At 40.7% G+C, this 21,641-nt stretch overlaps 1 protein-coding gene across 6 annotated transcripts in view; it reads left to right on the top strand.

Annotated features, from left to right (window-relative positions):
- dab1a (DAB adaptor protein 1a) overlaps positions 1-21,641 on the top strand; it is a 239,738-nt gene that overhangs the window by 90,851 nt on the left and 127,246 nt on the right. For 5 of the 6 annotated variants that reach the window (XM_067597497.1, XM_067597494.1, XM_067597493.1 and 2 more), the window contains exon 4: positions 18,786-18,888. The exons of the other annotated variant lie outside the window; for it this stretch is intronic. The gene's annotated coding sequence lies outside the window, so the exon portion shown is untranslated. The remainder of the gene's footprint in view (positions 1-18,785; positions 18,889-21,641) is intronic. 6 annotated transcript variants of the gene reach the window in all.

A 21,641-nucleotide genomic window follows, 5' to 3' on the forward strand; every position in this document is an offset into this window, starting at 1 on the left:
GTGTGTGTGTGTGAGAGTGTATTTGTGTGTAAATTCCAGCATGTGTGGGTCTTTGTGTATACTAAGCAACAGGAAGGTTTTCGTTGTATCACAAATATAGAATTTCATGTCAAAGTTTAAAGTAATTACCCAAATTAGGAATATTACCACGGTAGTAGCTCTAAGTTGTTCTGGTTCTGTTCTTTGGTTATTGTCCATATAGATTTTGAGTTACAAGCAAGTTATGACAAGTCTCTGTGTATTTGTGCATATCTATGTGTGTATTTTTTCCTGTGTGTGTGCATGGCCAAATGAATTGACATGACTCTCATAACTTGGACATGGATGTCAGCCTTGTAATCCAATCACAGGGCCGGTAAATCAAATTACCGCGAGCAGCTAAGAGATGCTGGCTCTCAGCCTGAAAACACTTTTACCAGGAGTCGTCCAGCAGCCTTTAAAAGATAGCCATGTTGGTCAACTGATGTGGAAGATTAACACTGGGAATGCTTGCAGTTGATAAATCAGGTACTTAAATGTAGCTGTGGAGAGTTTACAATCAACCAAATAGCAGTTTTATTGAAGTAGATAGCTGATAATTTACATTTGAATGTCCGGTTTCTTTATCAGGCAGACTAAACCTATTGTAAATGCAGAGGACCTCTTCCATATTTGCATAGTATTAGTATTATGTATGTGTTTTTCAGTTGTTGTTCAGGAGAAGGAGATGTAACAAAGAGGCGAGACACTACAGCTCTGTCAGAGGAGTACAAGAATATTCTGATAAAAATGTCTTTAAAATGAATAAAAGAAAAACTACTCATTTATTTGGCCTCCGCCTCCTTCCATTTGATTCACAGCCTTATGTAGACAAATGTATGGTGTCATATTAGGGTTTTGTGTGCGCTTGTTTATCACTATTTCACAGCCTCTCCTAATGTGTCACCATACAAACAGCTGTGGACAGCGTGTGTGTTCGTGAGAAGGATGGGATGGGGAATATGAGAGAAAAAAAAAAAATAGAGGAGCTGCTTGAGTTAAATTGGAGAAGCAGTCATTTTGGTATGAAGCCAAATCATCTTGAATGTAAAAATTGTGAAGCTAAGAGTGGGGAGGAACAGACTGGTAGAGAAAGGAGAGATGAGGGATATAAAAAAGGAAGGGAAGCAAAACTGGGGAAAAATGAAAAGGGGTCGCAAATGAATATAGGGAAGCAATGTACTGTATATGGCACTTTAATATAATCATATGTTCACACTGTCTCTGCATTTTGTCTTCTCTAAATCTCTTTCCATGTCATACAAACACGTGCAGATGCAGGAAATGGTACTGACGCTCTATCTGAGGCTTTAGAAACGGAAAACAGATCTCACTTGTCGGGGGTTGAACTAAAAAGCCACCTTGTCACAAAGTTCTCATCTAAAAAGCCCCTGAGTACAATTAGCTAACTCCACATGGCTGCTAAAAGGGTCTTAAGAGATGTGGGTTTCACTTTGAATAAGGTTAGCTGCCGCAATGCCGCTGAATAAGGTTTGCGCTGCCCTTGTATATCTAAATGGGGTTAGCAATTGCAGCTTGTGCTTTGGTAATCATGACGTTTGTTCTCTGCTGAATGCTAACGTCGATGCTAACCTAGTTTCATCAATGCTAACGCTGTCTTCCAAATTGAATTAATTCACAGGAGGATGTCAACAATAACCCCTAGAGCGCGTATGAGAGGGAACAGCTGAATCCTGTGTGTCTTTGCTTCTTTTTGACTCTGATACAAATGAAGCCTCGCCTCGCCTCGCCTCAGTGCAGACTGTGTCTATTTAAATGTGTCTCTATAATCTTCTCGCTTTTTTTTTTTTTTAAACTGAAAATCAGACACATATTCACTCCACATGCTGCAAAGACTTAAACTGATTTTAATCTCTCATATGCATCAAAGATAATGGTTGTTAAAAAGCAGGCACATATGAGTTAGTATGTGTGTGTGTGCATTTTTATGGAGTAAAGTTAATGTTATGCATTAGCTAAAACTGTCTTTCCTCATCACAAGAGACTGGGTTGTATAATCCAAGCCTGTTTGAAGTATTAGTGTGTGTCTGTCCGTGTCTGTTGTACAGCACATGCTTGCACATTCGCACCAGTGTGTTCATGCTCGTGTTCATGCATGTGCGTGCATGCATGCCCGAATGGATTATTTGCTGTGTGCAAGAGATCCAACAGCCTCAGCCAATTCTAATGAACCAATTATAGTAAAGTCTTTTCCTCCTCTTCTTTTCCATTTGATAGTGAGAGTCATACTGTGGACTAAGCTGCTTTACTTTATTGCATCTCATTAACTTAACCAAAACAATGTTTGAAGTTCAAATCAACTGTTTAAAAAGAACATGGTATCAAAATTAGGCCCCAGACACAAAGTTAACCAACAAACTGCTGCACCACTAGAAACTAGATTTGATGTGTAACTCAGCAGAGCCAGTAATGGGCCAGATGATGAAGTTTCTCGATTTAACTCATTTAACGAGGTCTGTGCATTCATGAGTGTTGGACTTGTAATATTCATACTGTAGGACCATTTGGACTTTTGGAAAGTTTCACCTTTAGTGTAAGTTCACCTTACCCAGTATGTGACGAGAGGTTTGATACCTGCTATTGTCTGTGATTAGAATTTTTAGACAAACCTTAATACAGTAATCCAAATTGGTGCAGTTCATTAATTAAGTGGTGTGTAGATTCAATATTTCTGGGGGAAAACCCCATTTCTGATTATTAATAAAGTCTGTTATAAATGAATGCAGTCTGGCTAGCTTTGGACACATTCTCTGTTATATGCTGTAATGTGGTATGCCCACTGGAATGCCACAAAGTGCATTCTGTTTAATTTAGATAATATCTATTGTTGTCAATCCTCCTAGTAAGTCTGGTTCAGATGTGTCCAGTACTGCCCACCATCCAGCATCATTCCTGCTACAACATCAGATTTTCTAGATGCCAGCAGATATTTAATAAACTGTGTGCCAGTGTTGGTATACCCAACATACATAAAACATACAAATACAACATACCCAACATACTACGCTATCTGTACAGGAGATAAGTAGATGATGATGTTGCATATTTGGTGCCCTAAACCAAAAGCAGTCGAATAAAATCATAGAACCATTTGTTGAGTAAAAGTGTTTTTTGTATTTCTTCAAATATGACTGCTGGCCTGTGCTCTGTGTTGCTATAGGAACCACAAAGGTCAGTGGGATGTCTTTTGAGTGGGTATGTGAAGGCTCTGCGTAGGAGACAAATTTACCTGTCTGAGCAACAGAGAGACTCTCTTATATTTCTTCTTCTTTTTTACATCTTTAGTCTCCCTGCTCTGGTCCCTCCCTCACAATAAATCCTTTTTTTACAAGCTTCTCTCCTCTCTTCTCCACTCTTCTCCTCTCCTCTCCTCTCCTCCATCCTTCTTCTCTCTCCTCACTGGTTTATAGACAGATCTCATCTCCTCTCTTGCACCACACATTGTACTTCTAGAAAGGCACTCTCATCGACACTGACAGCTATCTAATTGCCCTTGCATCCTTATGAATAGCTGTGGAGTGCGCTTGTATATGTGTGAGTGCGTGTGTGTGTGGTGGCTGCTCCCCTTCCCTCCCCCCAAGCTATTACCAGAGCTGGTTCTCTGCTACATTTCAGAGTGTGTCTTTCATTGTGCACTGGCTGTAGCCAGTAGTGCCTCATCAATTTGCAGCTCGATAGAATAGTTCAGAAACGAGGATGTCCGTCAATGATGGGACGTGAGAGGAGGAGGAAGAGACAGAGAGCAATGTTTCCTTTACAGATTCATCTCAGAAATGTTTTTGTGTGTTGTGAGAGTGTGTTATGACAGTGTTGATGCACAGATGGGCATCTCAAATAGCAGCGTGATAAAATTTTGTCACTTGGTTTTATGTATTTCTACACAACAGGCCCACACACACACATACACACACACACGCATACACTCAAAGGGTCTCAGAGAAAACATTTTGTAAATTCTGATCTAGTTTAAGAAATATTTAATATAACATTTGATTTGCATTAGAAATACATTTTAAAAAGCAATGAAACAAAACATACAAACAGATCGCTGCACATGTGCACCCACGCACAAACAAACACATGCACATTCTTGTGTGTGTACACACACTCTCACACACACGTACAGAGTTTGATGAGACAGATGGCAAACGGCTGGCGGATGAACCAAACTGTCCGTGTTATCTTTAGGTGTAATGGTGCGGTTAATGATTCTGCTGTGCTTGAATGCTATAGAATATTACATAAATTACAATGTATGTATTATCAGTTAGTGCGTGAGACAGAAGAATTTATCTTAGTTTGAGTAGCTGTTCATTAGCTCTTTCTCCCAGGCACCATGCAATATGAGAGTCTAAATCAGCCAGACAAAGCATCAAAGTTTTGCCCTGAAACTTGGTCTGTTTTTAGCTTGACCCGATTGGATTAGCTGGTTATTAGAATGCAGCGCTGAGTTTCAAGGCTACAGCATGTTTTATAACATCCAAACCTCACAGTGGGTGGATTCAGCTACATGTCCTTGGAGAGGGAGACAGCGGGAGAGGCAGACAGACTGCGTGTGAGTGTGTTGGCACATGTGTGTATTCATTTGTGCCAGTGTATTGTGTTGTATTTAGTGTCTGTTTTGAGGAGGATCACACGGACAAACCTCCTCTGAGTTTATTGATTCTGTACTTTCCTATCCTACCCTTGGGACAATACCACACTATCACTACCTTCTACACTTTTGTGTATTTTTCAGTGTGTGTGTGTGTGTTTGTAATAACCCCACGAGTACTATCAGGGTCTATGTTATGTTGTTTGTTGCTACCTCAGTGTGATTCCCTTGAGATTACATGGGGCACTGGGATTATCCTGGCCAGTCTCACATCACCTGAACCAAGTCATCAGTCACTTCTGTCTGCGTTGAAGTGTGTGTGTGTGTGTGTGTGTGTGTGTGTGTGTGTGTGTGTTTGCCTGCACACATAATCTATATCTTCCCTCTGTTGTGTGAGAAGATGAGAGGATTTATGAACATGCCAAGACAATGCCTCTGTCTGTGTGTGTCTGTGTGTGTCTGTGTGTGTCTGTGGCCACGTGCTTGTCTGTGAAATATAGTTTCTTTTTTCCTGCTCTTGTGATGATGTTTTTGTTGAGATGCTTGCATGCGCTATGAAGCAATGTTTTGTTCAGAAGCACCTTAATAAAGACAACAGATAGATAACACACAGACCAGGGAGGCCACTGACAAATCTTGATGGAGACTATGATCTTAATAGTTTTCATCAATAGTCATATTTAGTTATAATATTGAATCTTTGAAAATAAATGACGGTGTGCCTTACAAACTAAAATAAGGTGCAATCTGACATACATGATTCTGTAAACAGAAGGCAACTTTTTGATGTCAAACTCATTTATTATGGACTTTAGAAAAGCTCTACACCTGGTCGGCTACAACAGGCATTTTCCATAGCAGCTATTTTAACTTGTCATAGTGGGGAAAGCACAGGTGAAACATTAGCAATGGTGTCCTGGTAAGCAGGCATTCAGACTGAAGAAAATCCTTAGTCTAAACAATGCAGGGGACGGTGTTGGTGGGTGTGTGTTGCTTCAAGTCCAAAGTAAATATGAAACATGATCTAGGAAGTCAGGTGGAGTAAACAGATCTGAGAATCTGAAGGCCTATCAGATGCATAAACATTGCTCAGTGGTTTAGAACCTGCTTTTTCTACTGTGACATGTCAAAAAGTCCTCCATGAAAAAGGCTTATAAGACAGAAGTATACGACACTTCTTCAGATGATAGACCTACTATTTATGACTTATGACTTTTGAAGTATGTGTAAATAAATTACATCGCTGCTTTATTGTATGTTTTAAGTTGTTAATATGTACGTAAATGTAAATCATTTCTGTGCACAAAAATCTCTCAAACTCATTTTTAGTTAGTGAAATAGTTTTTTCATTATAAGCCTCAGAATGAAACAAGCCAAAATAGCACCCTCATATTTAAAGTAAATCTCTGAAGTCTGCAGTGGTGACCTTGGAGAACTGAGCAAAACTTTTGTTTGAGTTCAGTTTTGTAAAGGAAATCCCTGCAGTCCATGAAGGAAAAACATAGAATGCTTGAATTGCTCTGAACTTTAAGAAACCGATTTCAGATTTATGTTAATTCTTATGAAAGGAACAAAGATTATGTAAAAAATCTTCACTAAAAGTCATGACGGTCAAAATATGGACCACAGAAATAAAGCACAGCGGGTAAACGTAATCCATTATATATAATCCATATAGTCCATTGTTGCAAATAATGATATGGATCTGGAATTGTGGATGTGTGTGTGTGTGCACTCTACCTTAAAGCTGTTCTGCTCCTCTAGGGAAGAGTCTTTTTTTTTATGTCTCTAGCCCACAGCCAATCAGACCTGAGATCAGAGGGCAGGGGTCAGAGGTCAGGGCCACAGTGACAGCAACACAGTCTCAAACCTGCTTTGGCCAGGTCTCATCTAAATGCTGCACTGGGGTCAGATTCGTGATTGTTTCACTGGGTTGAGATTTGCCTGTTGGGATGGAGAACTGATTTGTGATCAGGCAGAGAATAGTGATTCATTGATGTTGGCTGGAAGGGTAAAAGGTGAAGTTATTGGTTGTAAACTGGAGATTTGAGGGTATAGGAGCAATGAAAAGTGGTCTCAACTGTGTCTCATAGGTGTCAGAGAATCCAGTAATCAGTGATCCAGTGTTTCAGTAATCCAGTGATTCAATCTTATAAAAGATAAATATTTTTTTTAGAGGAGGACATTCCAACCTCCAAACATTGGCAGGGTCTGTTTTTAATATGCTTGCTTACTAACAGGGCTTACTAAATAAATTAGGATCGTGGATGTCAATTTTGGTGCCAATACAACTTCAAGTCCAATTTGTTTCCTACCGTTACACTAAATTGAAGGGATTTAAATAGGAGTCCAAGGCCTGGCAAATTTATGATAGACTTTGGATCACTGCTTCATTATATATCTCATTTTCTCTCTCTAATATTGTGGTGCAAGTAATTTCCCTGCAAATAGCCAAAAAGGGTATATTAGTGTTATCAGGCTTTGGGCTCCGATCTGTGCAGATACATTTGAAGGTCAGACCTCATAGAGGAAATGGAAATAAAGAGTATAATTTAATCTCAAGTGTATTGTAATAAAACACAAAATGAAAAGCAGGGACAACGTCGGGTCCATTGTTTTAAAAGCTGATAGACTAATTGTATTGCAACAAGGACCACTTTGGTGTAAGAGAACACTTCCAGAGACACATAATGAAATAGAAACTGAATGGAGGAGGAATATAGAAGTTCTTTGTGTGTGACTGAATGACTCACTCCCATGACAGTGCATTCATTTGTGTGGACCCATGTCTTGTCTCTGTTTGTTTTTCCTTCTATATGATGCATATGTGTTTTGAACTGTATGCTTTTATTTTTTTATCTGTTTATTCAGAGTGAGCCCTAAGAGGAACTCTCAGGCTGACTGTGTTTGGTCTCGAACACAGGCTAATAATCGCTAATGTGTTAGCTGTTTTGGTGCTGTTTTCACAGAAAGTGCCAGACTTTCAGAGGCAAAGCAACGCCACTTCAATTTGCACCTTGTCTTTGGAAATGTGTGAACAACAGCCAGAGAGTGCTTATGTGTTACAGAGTGTTAACCAAACCCTTAGGGAGCGATTTTAAAATATGGCTTGTATGATGCTAGTTTTAAAGAGGAGAAAAAGGGAGAGAAGACGGCATCATTAAGAGAGAATACGGTGGATTCTTTGAGAGGTCTATACAAAATGTATTGGTGTAGAAATTCTGCTCTTACTTACAGTATTTTTATCCTGAAGATGCAGCGCAGATTAAAAATGACAGTGATTCATGTAAGGTGGAGCTGCATAGATAGATATGTGAAACGAATCGCCTGCAATAAAAAAGACAATTTTGTTCCTAATGTGGGGGATTGGGCCTTTGTGACAGTCTCTATAAAGAGACTTAACGTCCCCCTCAGTGACTCCACTGTCCCAAAGCCTCACTGCCACCTCTTCATACATATACATGGCTACTAAAGAGATGGCTCATGAATACTATCAGACACCCAGTCTCTGATAGTATTGTCTGTGCTGCTACGTGAGTGTGTTTGAGAATGTGCTGATTTTTTTTTTTTTCTCCTCTCCTCAGGACGTCTCATCATAAATGCTATTACTGGCTGTGTGTATTCAGCTGTTTTGCATCATCATCTCCACTCGCCTTGACAACTATGTAGCAGTGGAATTAACCAGTGAACGTTTGTGTTTATCAACCTCGGCATTTGTGTGCTTTTCTAACCATCACTGGCTGTACTGTACTGTACTGTACATACAGGTACCCTTACAGCAGGCGTTGCTGCTAATCTGCTGGTTTCTCCCTGGTGGGAATGTGTGCTTAGAAAAGGCTTTACAGGGTTAACCCTAAGTATTGTTTGTTTGTGTGTGTGTGTGTGTGTGCGCGTGGGTTTTTGTGTTATGTAGGTAGGTATCTGCAGGTTTTTTAAGCTTTGTGTGTGTCCATGTGGGTGAAATCTTGTAATGCAACTGTTTATCAGAGGAAAAGCCTAAGGGCAAAAATCGCTCTCTCACTCTCTCTCGCTCCCTACACACACACACACACACACACACACATATGCCCTTTAATGAAATGTTACCTGCTGTGCAGTTTTGTAGTAGTGTGTCTCAGTCGTGAATCTTTATTAGTAGTGACTTAGCATTGTGTATGTTCACATGGAGTTAACTGTGTTAGACTGCAGCTGCCAGCCATCTCTTTGTTACAGCATATTGTAACTGAGCTGTAGCACAAGTCCCAAGCCAACTATCTCTCTCCATCTTGGAGTGTGTGTGTGTGTGTGTGTGTGTGTGTGTGTGCTTTTGCATACCTGTGGCAGCTGTCATGAGCATGCTGTCTAATCATCTAATGTGTCACTCTTCACAGTGAAACAGATTCCATACCCTGGTCGCTGTCACTCTACCAGGGAGCCGTCACACCTCTCTGTTTAATCAATCATTGTTTTAATTGCACTGCAGTGAGAGTCTGCATGTATTTGTTGGGGACAATTTATAATACAGCAGTCTGCCATTTATACTGCATACATTAATGTATATATGTTATGAAGTTGCCCTTGTAGGGGTTGTTCTTTATTCAGCCAATCTTTTACTTTTTTTTTACATCATAACCCCGTACACACACAGGTCAGACAGGTGGTTCACTAAACATCCACTACCTAAAAATGGAAACAACTACCTGTTGAGTTTACAAAAAGTGTTTTTTTTTTGTTTTTTTTTTGGTTGCAATGGTTGTTGCTTTAACAGCTGTAACCATGAGTGGATTTTTGACACTGTGTTGTATTTTCTTTCCTCCTGAGTCCTTTCCACAGAGGAAAAAAGCTGATTGGCGGCTTTGTGTGTCAGAGAGTCATAGCAGCATTTTTCAGAGGACTAGTAAGCTGCCTTTAGACCAACTCATAAATCCAGAACTCCACGCTGTTTGTGTGTGTGTGTGTGTGTGTTCAAAAACATCTCCTACATTACACTGCTGTATACAGTATGTAGGTCAAACATAAGCTTACATAAATCATTGCGTATGTTTTACTTTGAGCCCAGTTGTTGTCATGATCTTAAAATTTGGTTAAAAGGTGTCGACCTTATTAACTTTCCCATGACAATTGACAAGACTGGATTGTATTTGTCTTTATCAATAATATTTTCATATTAATAAAAACTTCTTAGTATCTTTTTTCACTCTATATGTGAAAGGTTGTTTTTTTTTTTACTCAAACACATGACATTATAATGAATCTGATTGAGAATTCACATTTTCTGTCCAGCAGGAGACGGTGTTCAAGAAGTTTAGACTGAGATGATAGTTTAAACAGCTTGATGTGATTCTGTACAGGACAGGACTGAAGTCATAACGATTTTGATTAATTGGACCTTCGCTGGAGAAGGACTTGATAATGACAATGCTTCTATCGTTTTTCAAACCCACTTTAAATGAGATGAAACCACGCCCTCTTCCATATCATGAAAGCCTTGATGGAATGACGGAAGCCTCGATGTCCGTGTCTCCATGGAAACCACCCCTCACAGGGGTCCTGCGAAATATGACAGATACAGTGGCTAGGAAAACAGCAATATGGGGCACTGAATTTGATGAATTTACTGTTTATCAGACCACAGCTTGTTTTCAGTCAAGTCAGGTTGCAGAAGCCCAGCGCAGCTCTGGTGGACGGCACATGTTGCACAATATGTGGTAGAAGTCTGCATTTCTAAAATGTTGAGGTTTTGTTAGACCTTTTCTTGTGCAGCAGAATCAAAATCCTGAAAATACAAAACATGCAAAATGAAAATATAGCAAAATAGTGATAGTGAGCTGAGAAAAACAACAAGTCAATGCCCATAATAACGTGGAACTTTTCATAACAACCTGGCATAATGCATTAGGATTTTGTGACAACACATCCATAAACAGTAATCATGGACTTTGACAAGTGAACTATCAATATATTGCATGTATCATATTAAAATGTTAATCAGTGAAATTGAAGATCTTTAGTGGGGACACCTTTTATGGAAATATATAGTCATCTATTCCTATAAAAAGTACAAGATAGGTTCATAGTTTATGTGAATAGTTTAAAGCCCCCAGCCAGCCTCTATCAAAAACAATGACTTTGACAGCATTGGAAAACCAGTACCTCATGAGTGGTAAGATTGACACAAACTGAATTATGTCCCTTCAGTTGCTGTCATGCCAATACGTTAACATTATTAAAGGCTTTTGAACTGACTGCATTCTACAGTTAGGAAACAGCACGCTAGCTAACTAATTCCTGTCTCATTTGTGGTCTGATAAACAGTAAATTCATCAAATTCAGTGTCCCATATCGCTGTTTTCCAAGCTACTGTAGCTGCCGTATTTTTCGGGACCTGCGTGAGCGCGGTTTCCATGGGAACACACCTGTCAACGCTTTGGTCGTTCCATCCAGGCTTTCATCATACAGAGGGGGATGTGGTTTCATCTAAACTGGGTTGGAAAAACTATAGACGCTGACTGGTTTGCCGCTGAAACCCCACAGTGACTGTGGCAGTGTGGTTGGCAGTGTGTGACGAAAAAAGGCCATGCTCTCTGACAGACCTTGCTCCATTGCTGTCTAAAATATATGACTCCAGGTGATGCGAAGTGCTAATTAAAACTGATTAGAGCCCTGCTGGGTCTTTGCCCTTCAGTAATAGTTATCATCTCTCAGTCCTCTTGCTTCTTCATTCTCTCCATTTGAACAGCTTTCAGTGCATTCTTGTCCCTGCGCTCTTACTCCTTTTTCATTTAGTACTTTACTCCTCTCTTTGTGACGAGCCAGTTGTCGATGTATCTGATAATGATAGCACGAATATTCCCATACAATATGTGTGAAAGTGCATATACACGCACGATCACAGACACAAAAAGGGGCACAAGGATGTCTCAGCGTGACCTTATTAAAAGAAGTCATCATCATTGGAGGAAAAAGCTAAGTACTTATGGAGAAAATGTCACCGCTGCTAATGAGGACATTGCAATGACTTCCTCAATAAGCATTAGAGACTAAGACGGAGAGAGGGAGATGGAAAGCAAAAAAATGAGATAAGAACCGGACGAACAAAAAGAAAAGGACCGAGGCAGAACAGGTGGAATTGATTTGGTCACATGGTGTGGCTGTGGAGTCACAGAGATGCCTGGTATGAGGAGAGAGCTGCAGTCTTGTGGATCCGTGGTGATGAGAAACGGACCACAGACGTCTATACATCAGCTCCTTGTTCTCCTTAACCACCTGTATCTCTGAGCCATTCTGTCAAAGTTGGAACCAATAGATTGATGCGGGAAGCATTTTCCCTCCAAGCCTTTCCCTCTGTCTGTCTTTCGTGCTTTATTTTTCACCTTCTCACACACACAGTCTGTCTCTCTCTAGTAGTTCAGTTCACATTCTCTCTGCAGGATCCACAGTGTTCGCACAGACTCCACACTTTAACGCTCAGGTTTTGATTTGTGGTTCTGTATGTGTATGCATGCAGCTGATAATGTGTGTTTGTGTGTGCGTTTATTTGTTTTGTGTGTGTGTGTGTGTGTGTGTGTGTGTGTGTGTGTGTATGTGCTGTGTGCATATATGTGTGTTTCTCTACCTGCCCAGGTTTGGGATTAAATGTCAGTCTCACAGATTGATGTTCTCTCTGATAGAACGCCACAGCAGGAATGAATCCATCGCAGCTTGCAGATAGGAATAGAAAGACACACAGAAACATATAGAATTTTCAGAGGGCATGTGAGTTGACGGCACACATACACACACACGCACGCACACACACACACTCTCAAGTAATTGTCAGAGGTGTTTCCACATTCCTTCAACACTTCCCTCACATGCAAAATAGTGAAATGACTGTTGGTTCATATTCAACATCAGATGAGATACTATGAGAGAGCCTCAGCAGAAAAGGGCAGGAGGTTAAATGCTTCCTTTTTCAGCACATACAGGGGTCACATGCTGGTAATGTGCTGTGAGTGGCTGGCAGTGTGCCACGTGGAAAGGGCACACTTCTACCGTTTCAGCAAAGTGGAAGAGTGGGGGAGGGCTTGTGGATAGGTGTGTGTGTGTGTGTGTGTTTGGGCTTTTCTGAATTTGTGAACATACACAGTATGAGTATGTGGGGAAAAAGAGTATAAGTGTGTAAAGAGTGAGTGATTCATGGCTAACACCAGGGAATGATGTACCTCTGCTGCAGTTCTGGCATGCATCCATTTTTTGAGAACATATTTATCAGACTCTCTCTGGATGACCTCCGTCTGTGTGTGTATGAGTGTTTTTGTATGACTTAACTATTGCATATGTGATTGTGTGTGTGTGTGTGTGTGTGTTGGCTCTCACAGAGTGTGTGGGTGGATGACACTTGTGCTAAACAATTAGATGTGCAACTGATTAGTCGTTTGACAGAAACCTAATAATTTTGATAATCTATTAATAATTAAGTCATCATTTATAAGGCCTTGCTATCTAAGTTGCTGATATATTTAACATCCTTAGTTGAGCTCAGAGCTAATAACCATGACAACAGATCACAGGAGAGGTTTGCTTTAAAAACTCTGTACTGGGGAAGACTGGTTTCCGGTTCTATGCACCTTCAGTTCAGATCTTTATTGTTCCACAAGGGAAAATTCTCCTTGCAGCAAGGCAGCATAAAAACACAAAACCATGAAAACACAGCAAGACAACACCAGACACCAAAGTCCTATACACGCAATTCAGACGATAAAGATGTATATTAAAAGCAAGGAAAAGAGTAACGAGAAGAATAAAGATGTTTTTAAAAAGTGCTAAGCTATGTGAGGAATCAAAAGCAGTTTATAATGTATTAGAATTCAGAGCACTTATTTCACATGGGATGAATGTTGTTTTGAGTTTTTGGAAACCTGTATCTATATCTGCTGGAATAAACTGCAAAACAGCTTGAAGTTAGAGACACTTGCTCCTCTGAGAGGCTTTAAAGTTTTACTAGCTGATATTCTTCATAATGTTTGTGATTGTCTTGCATAGTGTCTATGAGTGTGTATGATGATTGTTTTGTGATTGTGATGTTAATGAACCATCATTATTGTGATCATGTGTATGTTTAACCTGTTTTCATGTCTCTCTTGTAAAAGATGAGATTTCTTGAATAAATAAAGCTTAATAATAGAAATAAGTTAAATGTCATGAACCAGCTCAAAGTCCAGACAAAACAAGGGAGACCAAACAAATTATCATCGATTAAAGTAAAACAAATTTATTTAACAAATAGTAAACTATACACAAATTTACTGTGGAATCTGTAGCTCAGTGGTATCAGTGGTGTAGTGAGTGCATGGATGTGAGAAAGTTTATTGTATGTAAGAAATAAGGTGGAAAGCAAATCCAGTAGAACCCAAAACACAACCAAACAAAACCTGCTAGCTGGGAGCAGAGAGAGAGAGAGAGAGAACTGACATATCCAGCCCTCTTATATAGCAATCAGGAGGAGTTAATTCAGGCGTCCTGACACACCTCTGCCACTCTGACTGCCTCCTATACAGGAACAGGAAAAACACAGGAAAAGCGCACACACAAGGAGCCACAAGCAGAGTGGGAGGGGTTGTCACATAATCAAGCAAAATTTCGATTTACTGCTTGCTGCTTCTCAATTGTGAGGATTTGCTGTTTTTTTCTGTTTTATTGCAAATGGAACAATTTAGGGTTTTGGACTGTTGGTTAGACAAAAGGAGACATTTGAATACATAACTGTGGGCTCCAGAAAATTATAGTGGGCATTTTAAAAATAATTTTCTGACATTTTATAGCACAAACAAATTAATCATACAAAAAATCAACTGATAGTTCAGTCGATAATAAACACCGTTGCAGGTTAGACAACACCAGATGCAACAACCTCCGTTAAACAGGTTGTTTTGTCTCACTGAATATCTTTTTTTTCTCTTCCCTGCTTTCCCCTGGAACAGGTTACTACCTTCTTATCACTATTTTCATCACCACTGTCACTTTTGTAAGCTGTGACTCTGTTTATGTCGTTTTTGCATGAATTATGCTTTAAAATCCAGAATGGCTCTCAATCCTCCTTGTGGGATTTTACGGTAGCAGACAACAGTAGCAATGTGTTTTCAGTGCACCCACAGAGTCCCACAATAATACTTGATTTTTCATTTCTGGACTGAAAAAAGACCTGTATGCTACATTTACAGGCATTAAGTCGGAACTAGTCATGCTGGAAAATGGAATTCCATTTAACAAAGTCCCATATTGTCCAGACTCAAGTTTATACATGAGCCTATCTGGCCTCTACAAATCCTCAAAAAGTGGAAATGTTCTTAGCGAGCAGCAGCAGAGGAGCTGTCCTTGGTGCTGAACAGGAGATTTGAGAGCTGGAATATACTGTCTCTGCTTGAGTTTTCTGCTGCAACACTGTGGGTAATAAATGTTTGGGACACATGATTATATCTAAGACATTATGAGAAGTCAGCCCTACTTTTATGTTGAGTAGACAGTTTTGTGGCAGAACTGTGTGTTGTTTCACATTGTATGTTTTTTGGGGTTTTTTTTGTGGCTTTGTGACTGTTTTTATTTCTTGCTTATACACTGCATCTCTGGCCGTCTGTTGGTGTGTTTATTTCTCCCTTTCTCTTTCTGATGCTGTTAGCGGGCATTTTTTCCAGATCCAAATATCCAAAGACAGACAATCATACTTCAATATGATTTCAATGTTTGATGATTGCCATATGTACTTACAGTTGGGAAATGTCTATGAAACACATAGGAAGCATGAAATAAATATAAGAGCATGTTTGGTCTGCTGGCTTTATGAATACTTGAAGGCAGAGCTACAGATCCAATGCTAGTGTGTCTGTGAGGAATGAAGCATTAGTTGATCTAATGCTGGCTGTGGCTATGTGGAAATCTGATTGATTTGGCTCAGTCTACAGAGCAAGAGTGAACGTAGCAGCATTGCATCATGGTGCTGCTGTCAGACAAAAGCTTCATACCTCCAGTGTTGACGTTTTATCGTTTCTGACTGGAATTGAATTGAGTTTTCTGTGCTCTGTTGTTTTTTTTATGACCGAAGGGCCCACAGGGACCCATTACAAACACGTTGTGTGTTTCAAAATGCCCAGGCATCAATTGGAATATCTGACTGGATGTTACTCAGTACCTCAAAAAAAAACCCAAAACAAAACAACAACATGCATTTCAGCAGTACAAGTCTTGAATCTGACAGCAGCAGTAGGTTTGGGTACTGAGTGTGTGTAAACAGATGGTGTAGAGCAGAGATGGCAGAAGGCTCAGAACGGTCTTTACTTCCAGAATGTTAGCTCACATCACACTGAGAAACGCCTCCAGCAACATCTTTCCTGCTGGTCTGCATTCAACACAGTCAATACAGCACATACAGACAGAGCACGCTCAGTACATCCACACACACCATCTCTTTCTCATATACACAGACTCTCCTCTCCAAAGAAGAGAGATGTCTGCCAGATGTGTGCCACTTCTAAATACTGTTGTCCATCTGCCTTTTTTCTTGTTTGTACTTGTATGCGTACGCCTGTGTGTGTGTGTGTGTGTTAGTGTGTGTGTGTGTGTGTGTGTTTGCACGTGTTTCTCCATTGTAAAAGACACACTTGTTAGATGTACATTCTAAAGCACACTAATTAACAGCCTCATTAAGACTCGAGCAGCTCTCCTGCTGAGGCTGATGAACAGACACACACTCTGGTACGTCCACACACACACACGCACAAACACACAAACTGATATACATACATGAAGTACACTCATCAACATAAACAACAACAACAACAGAAACAAACATATGTCATGTCTGAATGCACAAACACTTAAAAACCAATAAAATGCATGCATGTACTGTATGCACAAAGGCACAGAGATACAACTACACATGCACATACATACTGACACACACACAGGCTAATACAAACATACAACTGTCCAAAACACACCCACAAACAAGCTTTTTTAATCAAGACACCATTCATCATCTATTATGAGAAAGCTCCACGTTCTGCTGCTCTGCCTCAGGCATCAATAAAGGTCATGCTTTATTGTATGTACAGAGGGTTGTGACATTAAACTGTAACACTGTAATGCGAGTCAGCTGGGACTTCTGTCAGTCCAACTGGCACATGGTGCAGTATGTCTGATTTCCCACAGAACATTCACATGGGAACCACAGCAGCCTCGTCTCACCCCATTTTCCCACTCTTCTCTGATTCGCTGCTTATTGGCACTCCCTCATTCTGTCATTGGCTGTATTTCAGTGATATGCGTACGCAAATTACACTAGGTGCAGGATTCCTAATTAATAATATAATTCCTAATTAAAAATAACAGTGTATGTTCACTTCAGTAACAGCACTGTAATTAGGAAAGGCAGAAGTCATGTAGAGGTCAAAACAGTATTTGACACAACTTAAGATTGCAAGTTAGTAATAAGTTTGCAGAAGGTGACCTTAGTTTCCCAGTAAAATCTCTTTTCTCATGTCTTATCTGAGTAGATGTAGATTTTCGTTTTTATTGGTGATAAAATCATTCACTTTTAACTCACTTCTTAGGTTCTTCTTCCTTGTGATCACACCCAGTCTACAAGTGTAGCTTGCCATATATTTGTTTTCATCGCTGTATTTGCGTACAGTTGTTTTCTGTGACAGCGTTGTGCTATGCATGCTGCCATGATTAGTCCTGCGTTTATCTGTTTACAATGCTGATGTGATTTGAATTACATGTACTGGTAAATATATGTGAATGCATAAATATTGTGAAGATTTGAATGATCTCCTATTATGTCTAATTGTAAGTCTCTCTTATTTGTTTATATAATAGTGATGGGAATGACTAAATAATACATCTGAATACATGGCTGAGAGGTAAATCTATGCCTTCTTATTCTCTCCGTGCCTGCTGCTATGCATGAATGACCATTTAAGTACACACAGACACACACAGTAACAAACAGGCGCAAACACTGTAAAGGCCATTTGCTGCTTGCTGCATTTTGTCTTCATGACGCAGCTCTCACCAGGCAACTCACAGATCCCATAATTTAGCCCTTATCTTGCTGGTGGAGGTTGTTTGTAGGGGAATGTGTGTGTGTGTGTGTGTGTGTCTGTAAGTTTGTATGCTTTCAAGCAGCCATTTTTGTGCTTGTGGACAAGGCACAAGTAAATCTACACAACTGTATTTACCACAACCTTGATTCGCTCTATTGTTTGAGTCTTAAGAACATTTGGCAAATGCAATCACTTTCCACTGCTATGGCTAATTACTGCATTTCATTGAGTAGGTGGTACGGTGAAAAGGGAAAACGGGCAGCGTATTATGAAATGTAGGATGTCAAGTCAATCATCCAAGTTGCTCACAGTTCAGATGTGAGAATTTAACTTTAGTTATTATTGATGCAGAAGGCAGTGTGCTGGAGGTGGAGATTTAGAGGAGGTGGGCTGGCTGGCCTTCAACAAACCCACATATACTGAAGTCAGGAGCTGAGAACTGAGATGAGATCAATGCCGCAGGTCTTATTTAGATTCCAATTACAGCCATTTCTGATCAATTGGCTCCTCTCCTCACCAGCAAACTGGGCTTTGCCTTTGATCAATGGCCACACACACAGATGTGCTCACACACTCAGAAACACAACTATAAACACACTTTCAGTCCTTCTTTCTGTTTTTTACTTTCCCACACACACACACACACACACAAACTGTACACAGGCACGGATGCAAAACCATCCAAATGTGTTTGATCAATGCCCACTCAACCTGAGAGCAGGATCTGCATTATTTCATGCCCTGTAGTTTTAATTGATCGAAGGATAAAATGATTAGTGAGGGAATCTTTCATGTCATTGTTATTTTTCCTTTTTTTCTTCACATTGAGCCTCCTGGAACTCATTTGCAAGGAGAAGCATTTGTCCTTGGATGTGTGTTTCTGTGATCTTGGTTTTGATCTTGAAATACGTAACAGGTACATCTTCAAGGAGCTCACAGATTCTAGCAGCATATTATGATCTTGTCATGCTTTGTGAGCTAGAAACTGATTATTTGCACCCTGCTCAGTGTATTGTGCCTGAATTATTTTTACAACAAGGCGTTCTTTTTGACCACAATGACTGAAACATTTATATTTTCTCATTTGGCAGACGCTTTTATCCAAAGTGACTTACAAGCGAGGCAAGACAATCAAGCGTGAGAGGACAGTGACTCAGAAAGAGCTGTGGTAGAAATTCTCAAGCAGCTGACCAGGTACAAATGCAATGAGAAAGAGGGTTAGACAGAAGTTTTTTTTTTTTTTTTTTTTTTTTTTTAAATTAATAATTGTAAGAAACAACTGAATGTAGACAAGTTCATAAGCAGTACCATAAACAAAGTGCTAAAAGGTTAAAGGGGCTCAAGTGTTGAGGTGTTGATGGAAAAGCTGAGTTTTCAGGCATTTCTTGAATGCACCAAGAGAGATGGAGCTGTGTAGCTCTTTCCACCATTGCAAAACCACAGACATGAAGAGTCTGGATTGTGATTTTGCACCAGGCAGTCATAGTATTACCAGACATCATTCATTTGCAGACCAGAGGGGACACACAGCCTGATGAGTGACACAATATAGGAGCGTGCTACACCATCGGTTGCCTTGAGGACTAGTATCAAGGCTTTGAACTTGATGCGAGCCGCCACCAGGAACCAATGGAGGGAGAGGAACGAAACAAAATTCTTGTCTTTTGATACATATATTAAGTGTTCACATTCAAGTTTTAAGTTTAAATTTGCGATTCCTACTATAAGAAATACAGCTGAAATGAAATATCGTTTTGACGGTACTCAGGTTTAAAAGCTGAGAAAACCTCAGACAAAAATATTCAAAGCATCAACATAGAGACATTAAACCTCTTAGGTGTAAGGTGTCTGTTGAGGATTAAGAGTGACATCTAAGTTTTCGTTGTACTGTACTAGCTTGTGAAAGTTCTACATTATCTAAGCATCCTATGGCCCCAACCGTGGGTAGAAAAGGGTTAAATATACCTGCTACGAGCACTATGTTGAGTTGTCTGTATCCAAATGTGTGTATGGAGGAAGGAAGATCAAGAAAAAATACAGAGACTTGCAGTATTTATCGAGTCGGTGGTGTTAGTGCTCGTAGTGTACCAAGAGGAAGACCTCTGTTTTGTTAAACAACCAATGGATGACCTCAAATGTACACAGATACATGGACACACACACACACACACATACACACACACACACACACAGTAGCCCAAACTCCCCTCTTGCTCTCTTCCAGCATGCGTCTGTGTCAATATGTTTGCTTTGTTTGGATGCGTCAGTTCATTTTGTTGACTTATTTTCTGCATCAGAAACAATCGCTGCAGAGATTGGGAAGGGGATTAATTTTATGCAAATGTATGCAAATAACTGTGACACAGAACTCCATCCGCATCGGTTCTATGCAAATGGTGTTTGCTAAACAGGCGTATTGGAAGGGCCCGCATTTCCCAACCCCCTCACATCTCGCCCAACCCTCGGTCCTCTTCCCAATCCAGCCTCCTCGCACTCCCTTCCCCCGCCAGCATCGCCCTACGCTTCTGTTTTTTATCATTTCCCCTCTTGCCCCCCTTCAGCCTCCCTTAATCCCCTCTCCACCCTTTCTCTCTCTCGGCCAGCCACTGTGCCCGGTCCGCTCTCCTCTGTATCACCCAATACACCCCCCCCCGCCCCCGCTCCCCCCATCATTCCCCTTTCCTCTGTAATCCCCCCACCCCACCTCTCATCCTACCCTGTGCTGCATGGCTGTTAGTGGTGTGAGGAGGTACTAATGGAGCTTGAGGAAAACATTGTCATAGTGCCTGGAAAGCAGAGAGCCAGGAGCCATGCAGGAGGCAGCCAGGAAGGCCTGATATTAGACTTGCTAATGGAAGGTTAACAGAACACAGAGAAGAAGGGATGGAGAAGGAAAACAAAACTACTAGAGGAGATAAAGAGGACGACGGGACTCCAGCAGCAGCGTGAAGGGTGGGCAGAGAAAAGGAGAGATAGACGGGGAGAAAGTGAGTGTGACACAGACAAAAAAAAAAAAAAGAGGGAGATGGGGAAACAGTCTCATCTTCCCATTGGCCCGTCCTGGCAGCAGTTGGTGGGGGGGAAGGAGGAAGAGAGGGGGGAGGGAAAGGGGAAAAATTAGGGTGTTTCTTTCCTCCCTCCCATGCTTCAATCCTCTTTTCTGGTTTCCCGTTTCATGAGAAGATTGTGGCATCACGCGTGACGCCTCCCTTCAAAAGCGAGGGAAAGCGTGCATGTGTGTCTTTGAATGTAAGGGAATTCATAAAACCCCCCCATCCACCCACCCTAGATTCCCCAGACAACCCCCATGACACACATCACTGCCATCACAGCAGGAAAGAAATTCTTATAAAACTTGCCCATCCATGGTTTTCTGCTCATTTGTAATAGCACCAAAGAAAGTAGTATCGCTTAAAAATAGCAGCCTTACAGAATTAAACCCTACTAAAAGATTTTGTCTCACTGTGACTGAAGTGCCAGAATACTCTGGTGGTGACTTGTGAGTGCCATGTGGTGCACTGAAGCAGTTGGTCACAGGACGAGAGCTGAGAGGAAAACTATTTCTACACAGCTTGCGTGGAGCAGCCAGGCACAGTCTCACACCTAAATGGCATTTGTGAGTAATATGCTTTTCTCTGCTGCAAGTGCAAGCAATGCAATACAGCTAAGTAATATCTCTCTGCAGAGCAATACTGGCTGTCAGCATAATATGGATGAGTTGATGTCTGTGACGTGTGTGTGTGTGTGTGTGTGTGTGTGTGTGCGTGCGCGCTTGTCAGATCCATTTAGATTGCAGGTGTAGCAGTTAAAATGAACTCTTGAGAGAAAGTGGGAGAGAGTCTTGCGTTAGCCATGCATCATTAGCATTTGTGACCAGTCACATGGTTGACGGTGTCTCAGCCATCAGGAAGGAAGTGTAGAATGAGAGACGGAGAAGGAGAAAATAA

The sequence above is a fragment of the Thunnus thynnus genome, chromosome 8 (genome assembly GCF_963924715.1).
Source record: "Thunnus thynnus chromosome 8, fThuThy2.1, whole genome shotgun sequence".
NCBI classification, from domain to species: Eukaryota; Metazoa; Chordata; class Actinopteri; order Scombriformes; family Scombridae; genus Thunnus; species Thunnus thynnus.